This window comes from Lemur catta, chromosome 20, assembly GCF_020740605.2.
Source record: "Lemur catta isolate mLemCat1 chromosome 20, mLemCat1.pri, whole genome shotgun sequence".
NCBI classification, from domain to species: domain Eukaryota; kingdom Metazoa; phylum Chordata; class Mammalia; order Primates; family Lemuridae; genus Lemur; species Lemur catta.
The window spans coordinates 4,667,534-4,676,182 of record NC_059147.1 but is presented as its reverse complement, the minus strand read 5'-3'; the positions used below and the strand labels follow the sequence as shown (position 1 = coordinate 4,676,182).

At 58.3% G+C, this 8,649-nt stretch overlaps 1 long non-coding RNA gene across 1 annotated transcript; it reads right to left on the bottom strand.

The window, feature by feature from the left end:
- Nucleotides 1-1,461: 1,461 nt before the first annotated feature.
- On the bottom strand, nt 1,462-8,361 carry LOC123625350. Its single transcript, XR_006730473.1, has 5 exons — nt 8,036-8,361; nt 7,833-7,936; nt 3,661-3,764; nt 2,015-2,118; nt 1,462-1,499 (listed from the first exon to the last, which is right to left on the bottom strand). It is a non-coding gene; the product is annotated as an uncharacterized LOC123625350 (long non-coding RNA).
- Between the last annotated feature and the right edge of the window lie 288 nt (nt 8,362-8,649).

The window sequence follows — 8,649 nt, the reverse complement described above, 5'->3', positions numbered from 1 at the left end:
AAGCTGGCCTCCTCAGACAATGGCGGGGGACCAAAGGGGACGGATGCACCTAGCTGGACGTCCTCAAGTGGCGTTCGGCGAATGAAAAGGCTAAATGCAGCGAGGCTGGCTTTCCCCAGAAGGTGGCAGGGGATTCTCAGGGCCGGATGCAACTTAGGTGGCCTCATCAGCCAATGGCTTGGGACAAAAGGGGCTAGATGCAACAAGCTGGACTTCCTCAAGTGGCGGCGGGGGAAACTTGCTGCCAGAAGCACCTAATCTGGCCTTCCCCAGATGGCACCATGGGACTCTGAGGGTCGGACACACTAAGGCTGGATTTCCCAAAATGGCGGCGGGCGAATCTGAAGGCTGAATGCAACTAGCCTGGTTTTTTATGGAAGGCGGCAGGGGATTCTGAGGGCCACAAGCACCTAAAGTGGCCTTTCCCAGATGGCGGCTTGGTACTCTGAGGGCTGGGTGCTCTGACACTGACATTCAAAAGATGATGGCAGTTTCCGGTGAGGTCAAGATGCCCTAAACCTGGCCTTGTCCAGAAGGCCACAGGGCACTCTGAGGGCCAGATGCACCTATGCTGGATTTCCCCAAGTGGCGGCAGGGGACTCTAGCACTCAGATACAGCTAAGCTGGCCTTCCCCAGATGGAGGCGGGGGACTGTGAGTGACAGATGCACCTAAGCTGGATTTCCCCAAGTGGGGCTGGGGAAATCTGAAGGCTGAATGCACCCAACCTGGCTTTGCCCGGAAGGCAGCAGGGGATTCTGAGGGCCTGACGCACCTAAGCTGGCCCCTTCAGACGACTGCAGGGGACAAAAGGGGTCGGAAGCACGTAGCTGGACATTCCCATGTGCTGGTGAGCCAATCTGAAGAATGAATGTAGCTAGCCTGGCTTTCCGCAGAAGGCGGCAGGGGATTCTGAGGGCAGGATGCACCTAAGGTGGCCTCATCAAACAAGGACTCGGGACAAAAGGGGCCGGATGCACTTAGCTGGACTTTCCGTAGTGGCGACGGGGCACTCTTGCAGCCAGAAGCACCTAAGATGGCCTTTCCCAGATGACGATGTGGTACTCTGAGGGGCAGATGCACCTATGCTGGATTTCCCCAGGTGGCGGCAGGGGACTCCAGCAGCCAGATGCACCTAGTTGCCCTTCCCCAGATAGCAGCGGGGGACTCTGAGGGCTAGATGAACCTAAGCTGGCCTGCTCAGACAAGGACGGGGCACAAAAAGGGCCGAATGCACCTAGCTGGACTTTCCCATGTGGCGGTGGGCGAATCCGAAGGCTGCATGCACCTAACCTGGGTTTGCCCATCAGGCGGCAGGGGATCCTGAGGGCTGGATGCGCCTAAGATGGCTTCAGCAGACAACGGCTCAGGAGAAAATGGGCCGGAGGCACCTATGCTTCATGTCCCCAAGTGGCGGCGAGGGACTCTTTCAGCCAGAAGCACCTAAGGTGACCTTCCCCAGATGACAGCGTGGCACACTGAGGGCCGGGTACACTGAAGCTGGAATTCAAAACATGATGGCAGTTGACTGTGTGGTCAAGATGCAGCCAACCTGGCCTCACCCAGAAGGCCACAGGGGACTCTGAGGGCCGGATGCACCTATGCTACATTTCCCCAAGTGGCGGCAGGGGACTCTAGCAGCCAGATGCATGTGAATTGGCCTCCCCCAGATGACGCCAGGGGACTCTGAGGGCGGGATGCACCTAAGCTGGATTTCCCCAAGTGGCAGTGGCAAAGCTGAAGGCAGAATGCACCTAACCTCTCTTTCCCAAGAAGGTGGTATGGGATTCTGAGTGCCAGATGCACCTAAGCTGGCCTCCTCAGACAACGGAGGGGGACAAAAGGGGCCAGAAGCACGTAGGTGGACTTCCCCAACTGGCGGTGGGCGAAACTGAAGGCTGAATGCACCTAGCCTGGCTTTCCCCAGGAGGCGGCAGGGGATTCTGAGGGCCGGATGCACCTACGATGGCTTCATGGGACAACGGCTGAGGACAAAATGGGCCAGATCCACCTACCTGGACTTCCCCAAGTGGCGGCGAGGGACTCTTGCAGCCAGAAGCAACTAAGGTGACCTTCCCCAGATGGCAGCGTGGCACACTGATGGCCAGGTGCACTGAAGCTGGCAATCAAAAGATGATGGCAGTTGACTGTGTGGTCAAGATGCAGCAAACCTGGCCTTGCCCAGAAGGCCACAGGGGACTCTCAGGGGTGGACGTACCTATGCTAGATTTCCCCAAGTGGCGGCAGGGGACTCTAGCAGCCCGACGCATTATGTCTGCCTTCCCCGCATGGCGGCGGGGGACTCTGAGGGCCAGATGCACCTAAGCTGGATTTCCTGAAGTGGCGGTGGGCGAATCTCAATGCTGAATGGACCTGACCTGGCTTTCCCCAGAAGGCGGCAGGATATTTTGAGGGCCAGATGCACCTAAGCTGGCCCTTCAGACAACGGCAAGGTTCAAAAGGCCCAGAAGCACATAGATGGACTTCCCCAAGTGCCGGTGGGCGAATCGGAAGGCTGAATGCACCTAGGCTGGCTTTGCCCAGAAGACAGCAGCAAATCCTGGGGGCTGGATGCACCTAAGGTGGCCTCATGAGACAACGACTGGGGACAAAAGAAGCAGGGTGCACCTAGCTGGACTTCCCCAAGTGGAGGCGGGGGACTCTTGAAGACAGAATCACATAACGTGGCCTTCCCCAGATGGCGGCGTCGGATTCTGACGGCCGGGTGCGCTGAAGCTGGCAATCAAAAGATGATGGCAGTTGACTGTGTGGTCAAGATGCCCCAAATCTGGCCTTGCCCAGAAGGCCTCAGGGGACTCTGAGGGCCTGGTGCACCTACGCTGGATTTCCCCAAGTGGCGCCAGGGGACTCTGGCAGCCAGATCCACCTATGTTGGCCTTCCGCAGATGGCGGCGGGGGACTCCGAGGGCCAGATGCACCTAAGCTGGCCTCCTCAGACAATGGCAAGGCAGAAAAGTGGCCGGATGCACCTAGCTGGACTTCCTCAAGTGGCGTTGGGCGAATCTAAAGGCTCAATGCACCTAGGCTGGCTTTCCCCAGAAGGTGGCAGGGGATTCTGAGGGTCCAGTGCACCTAAGCTTTCCCCCTCAGACAACGGCGGGGGACAAAATGGGCAGATGCACCTAGCTGGATTTCCCCAAGTGGCGGTGGGCGAATGTGAAGGCTGAACGCACCTAACCTGGCTTCCCCCAGAAGGCAGCAGGGGATTCTGAGGGCCAGATGCACCTGTGCTGGTTTTCCCCAAGTGGCGGCAGGGGACTCTAGCAGCCAGATGCATGTGAATCGGCCTCCCCCAGATGACGCCGGGGGACTCTGAGGGCGAGATGCACCTAAGCTGGATTTCCCCAAGTGGCAGTGGCAAAGCTGAAGGCAGAATGCACCTAACCTCTCTTTCCCAAGAAGGCGGTATGGGATTCTGAGTGCCAGACGCACTTAAGCTGCCCTCCCCAGGCAACAGAGGGGGACAAAAGGGGCCAGAAGCACGTAGGTGGACTTCCCCAACTGGCGGTGGGCAAAGCTGAAGGCTGAATGCACCTAGTCTGGCTTTCCCCAGGAGGCGGCAGGGGATTCTGAGGGCCGGATGCACCTAAGATGGCGTCATCGACAACGGCTCGGGCCAAAATGGGCCGGATGCACCTACCTGGACATCCCCAAGTGGCGGCGAGGGACTCTTGCAGCCAGAAGCAACTAAGGTCACCTTCCCCAGATGGCGGCGTGGGATTCTGATGGCCGGGTGCACTGAAGCTGGCAATCAAAAGATGATGGCAGTTGACTGTGTGGTCAAGATGCCCCAAATCTGGCCTTACCCAGAAGGCCGCAGGGCACTCTGAAGGCCGGATGCACCTATGCTGGATTTCCCAAGTGGCAGCAGGGGACTCTAGCAGCCAGATACACCTACGTTGGCCTTCCTCAGATGTTGGCCGGGGACTCTGAGGGCCACATGTACATAAGTTGGCCTCCTTAGACAATGGCGGGAGACCAAAGGGGTCAGATGCACCTAACAGGACTTCCTCAAGTGGCGTTGGGTGAATCTAAAGGCTAAATGCACCTAGGCTGCCTTTCCTCAGAAGGTGGCGGGGGATTCTGAGGGTCCGATGCACCTAAGCTGCCCTCCTCAGACAACAACGGGGGACAGAAGGGGCAGATGCACCTAGCTGGGTTTCCCCGAGTGGCGGCAGGGGACTCTAGCAGCCAGATACAGCTAAATTGGCCTTCCGCAGAGGAAGGCGGGGGACTCTGAGGGCGGGATGCACCTAAGCTGGATTTCCCCAAGTGGCAGTGACAAAGCTGAAGGCAGAATGCACCTAACCTCTCTTTCCCAAGAAGGCGGTATGGGATTCTGAGTGCCAGATGCACCTAAGCTGGCCTCCTCAGACAACGGAGGGGGACAAAAGGGGCCAGAAGCACGTAGCTGGACTTCCCCAAATGGCGGTGGGCGAAACTGAAGGCTGCATGCACCTAGCCTGGCTTTCCCCAGGAGGCGGCAGGGGATTCTGAGGGCCGGATGCACCTACGATGGCTTCATGGGACAACGGCTGAGGACAAAATGGGCCGGATGCACCTACCTGGACTTCCCCAAGTGGCGGCGAGGGACTCTTGCAGCCAGAAGCAACTAAGGTGACCTTCCCCAGATGGCAGCGTGGCACACTGATGGCCAGGTGCACTGAAGCTGGCAATCAAAAGATGATGGCAGTTGACTGTGTGGTCAAGATGCAGCAAACCTGGCCTTGCCCAGAAGGCCACAGGGGACTCTGAGGGCCGGACGTACCTATGCTAGATTTCCCCAAGTGGCGGCAGGGGACTCTAGCAGCCCGACGCATTATGTCTGCCTTCCCCGCATGGCGGCGGGGGACTCTGAGGGCCAGATGCACCTAAGCTGGATTTCCTGAAGTGGCGGTGGGCGAATCTCAATGCTGAATGCACCTGACGTGGCTTTCCCCAGAAGGCGGCAGGATATTTTGAGGGCCAGTTGCACCTAAGCTGGCCCTTCAGACAACGGCAAGGTTCAAAAGGCCCAGAAGCACATATATGGACTTCCCCAAGTGCCGGTGGGCGAATCGGAAGGCTGAATGCACCTAGGCTGGCTTTGCCCAGAAGACAGCAGCAAATCCTGGGGGCTGGATGCACCTAAGGTGGCCTCATGAGACAACGACTGGGGACAAAAGAAGCAGGGTGCACCTAGCTGGACTTCCCCAAGTGGAGGCGGGGGACTCTTGAAGACAGAATCACATAACGTGACCTTCCCCAGATGGCGGCGTCGGATTCTAACGGCCGGGTGCGCTGAAGCTGGCAATCAAAAGATGATGGCAGTTGACTGTGTGGTCAAGATGCCCCAAATCTGGCCTTGCCTAGAAGGCCTCAGGGGACTGTGAGGGCCGGGTGCACCTATGCTGGATTTCCTCAAGTGGCGCCAGGGGACTCTGGCAGCCAGATCCACCTATGTTGGCCTTCCGCAGATGGCGGCGGGGGACTCTGAGGGCCAGATGCACCTAAGCTGGCCTCCTCAGACAATGGCAAGGGAGAAAAGTGGCCGGATGCACCTAGCTGGACTTCCTCAAGTGGCGTTGGGCGAATCTAAAGGCTCAATGCACCTAGGCTGGCTTTCCCCAGAAGGTGGCAGGGGATTCTGAGGGTCCAGTGCACCTAAGCTTTCCCCCTCAGACAACGGCGGGGGACAAAATGGGCAGATGCACCTAGCTGGATTTCCCCAAGTGGTGGTGGGCGAATGTGAAGGCCGAACGCACCTAACCTGGCTTCCCCCAGAAGGCAACAGGGGATTCTGAGGGCCAGATGCACCTATGCTGGATTTCCCCAAGTGGCGGCAGGGGACTCTAGCAGCCAGATGCACCTAAGTTGGCCTTCCTTAGATGTCGGCCAGGGACTCTGAGGGCCAGATGCACTTAAGCTGGCCTCCTCAGACAATGGCGGGGGAACAAAGGGGACGGATGCACCTAGCTGGACGTCCTCAAGTGGCGTTGGGCGAATCTAAAGGCTAAATGCACCGAGGCTGGCTTTCCCCACAAGGTGGCAGGGGATTCTCAGGGCCGGATGCACCTAAGGTGGCCTCATCAGCCAATGGCATGGGACAAAAGGGGCTAGATGCAACTAGCTGGACTTCCTCAAGTGGCGGCCGGGGAAACTTGCTGCCAGAAGCACCTAATCTGGCCTTCCCCAGATGGCACCATGGGACTCTGAGGGCCGGACACACTAAGGCTGGATTTCCCAAAATGGCGGCGGGCGAATCTGAAGGCTGAATGCACCTAGCCTGGTTTTTTATGGAAGGCGGCAGGGGATTCTGAGGGCCACAAGCACCTAAAGTGGCCTTTCCCAGATGGCGGCTTGGTACTCTGAGGGCTGGGTGCACTGGCACTGACATTCAAAAGATGATGGCAGTTTCCGGTGTGGTCAAGATGCCCCAAACCTGGCCTTGTCCAGAAGGCCACAGGGCACTCTGAGGGCCAGATGCACCTATGCTGGATTTCCCCAAGTGGCGGTGGGGAAATCTGAAGGCTGAATGCACCCAACCTGGCTTTGCCCGGAAGGCAGCAGGGGATTCTGAGGGCCTGACGCACCTAAGCTGGCACCTTCAGACGACTGCAGGGGACAAAAGGGGTCGGAAGCACGTAGCTGGACATTCCCATGTGCTGGTGAGCCAATCTGAAGAATGAATGTAGCTAGCCTGGCTTTCCGCAGAAGGCGGCAGGGGATTCTGAGGGCAGGATGCACCTAAGGTGGCCTCATCAAACAAGGACTCGGGACAAAAGGGGCCAGATGCACTTAGCTGGACTTTCCGTAGTGGCGACGGGGCACTCTTGCAGCCAGAAGCACCTAAGATGGCCTTTCCCAGATGACGACGTGGCACTCTGAGGGGCAGATGCACCTATGCTGGATTTCCCCAGGTGGCGGCAGGGGACTCCAGCAGCCAGATGCACCTAGTTGCCCTTCCCCAGATAGCAACGGGGGACTCTGAGGACTAGATGAACCTAAGCTGGCCTGCTCAGACAAGGACGGGGCACAAAAAGGGCCGAATGCACCTAGCTGGACTTCCCCATGTGGCGGTGGGTGAATCCGAAGGCTGCATGCACCTAACCTGGGTTTGCCCATCAGGCGGCAGGGGATCCTGAGGGCTGGATGCGCCTAAGATGGCTTCAGCAGACAACGGCTCAGGAGAAAATGGGCCGGAGGCACCTATGCTTCATGTCCCCAAGTGGCGGCGAGGGACTCTTTCAGCCAGAAGCACCTAAGGTGACCTTCCCCAGACGGCAGCGTGGCACACTGAGGGCCGGGTACACTGAAGGTGGAATTCAAAACATGATGGCAGTTGACTGTGTGGTCAAGATGCAGCCAACCTGGCCTCACCCAGAAGGCCACAGGGGACTCTGAGGGCCGGATGCACCTATGCTACATTTCCCCAAGTGGCGGCAGGGGACTCTAGCAGCCAGATGCATGTGAATTGGCCTCCCCCAGATGACGCCAGGGGACTCTGAGGGCGAGATGCACCTAAGCTGGATTTCCCCAAGTGGCAGTGGCAAAGCTGAAGGCAGAATGCACCTAACCTCTCTTTCCCAAGAAGGCGGTATGGGATTCTGAGTGCCAGACGCACTTAAGCTGCCCTCCCCAGACAACAGAGGGGGACAAAAGGGGCCAGAAGCACGTAGGTGGACTTCCCCAAATGGCGGTGGGCGAAACTGAAGGCTGAATGCACCTAGCCTGGCTTTCCCCAGAAGGCGGCAGGGGATTCTGAGGGCCGGGTGCTCCTACGATGGCTTCATGGGACACTAGCTGAGGACAAAATGGGCCAGATCCACCTACCTGGACTTCCCCAAGTGGCGGCGAGGGACTCTTGCAGCCAGAAGCAACTAAGGTGACCTTCCCCAGATGGCAGCGTGGCACACTGATGGCCAGGTGCACTGAAGCTGGCAATCAAAAGATGATGGCAGTTGACTGTGTGGTCAAGATGCAGCAAACCTGGCCTTGCCCAGAAGGCCACAGGGGACTCTCAGGGGTGGACGTACCTATGCTAGATTTCCCCAAGTGGCGGCAGGGGACTCTAGCAGCCCGACGCATTATGTCTGCCTTCCCCGCATGGCGGCGGGGGACTCTGAGGGCCAGATGCACCTAAGCTGGATTTCCTGAAGTGGCGGTGGGCGAATCTCAATGCTGAATGGACCTGACCTGGCTTTCCCCAGAAGGCGGCAGGATATTTTGAGGGCCAGTTGCACCTAAGCTGGCCCTTCAGACAACGGCAAGGTTCAAAAGGCCCAGAAGCACATAGATGGACTTCCCCAAGTGGCGGTGGGCGAATCGGAAGGCTGAATGCACCTAGGCTGGCTTTGCCCAGAAGACAGCAGCAAATCCTAGGGGCTGGATGCACCTAAGGTGGCCTCATGAGACAACGACTGGGGACAAAAGAAGCAGGGTGCACCTAGCTGGACTTCCCCAAGTGGAGGCGGGGGACTCTTGAAGACAGAATCACATAACGTGGCCTTCCCCAGATGGCGGCGTCGGATTCTGACGGCCGGGTGCGCTGAAGCTGGCAATCAAAAGATGATGGCAGTTGACTGTGTGGTCAAGATGCCCCAAATCTGGCCTTGCCCAGAAGGCAACAGGGGACTCTGAGGGCCGGGTG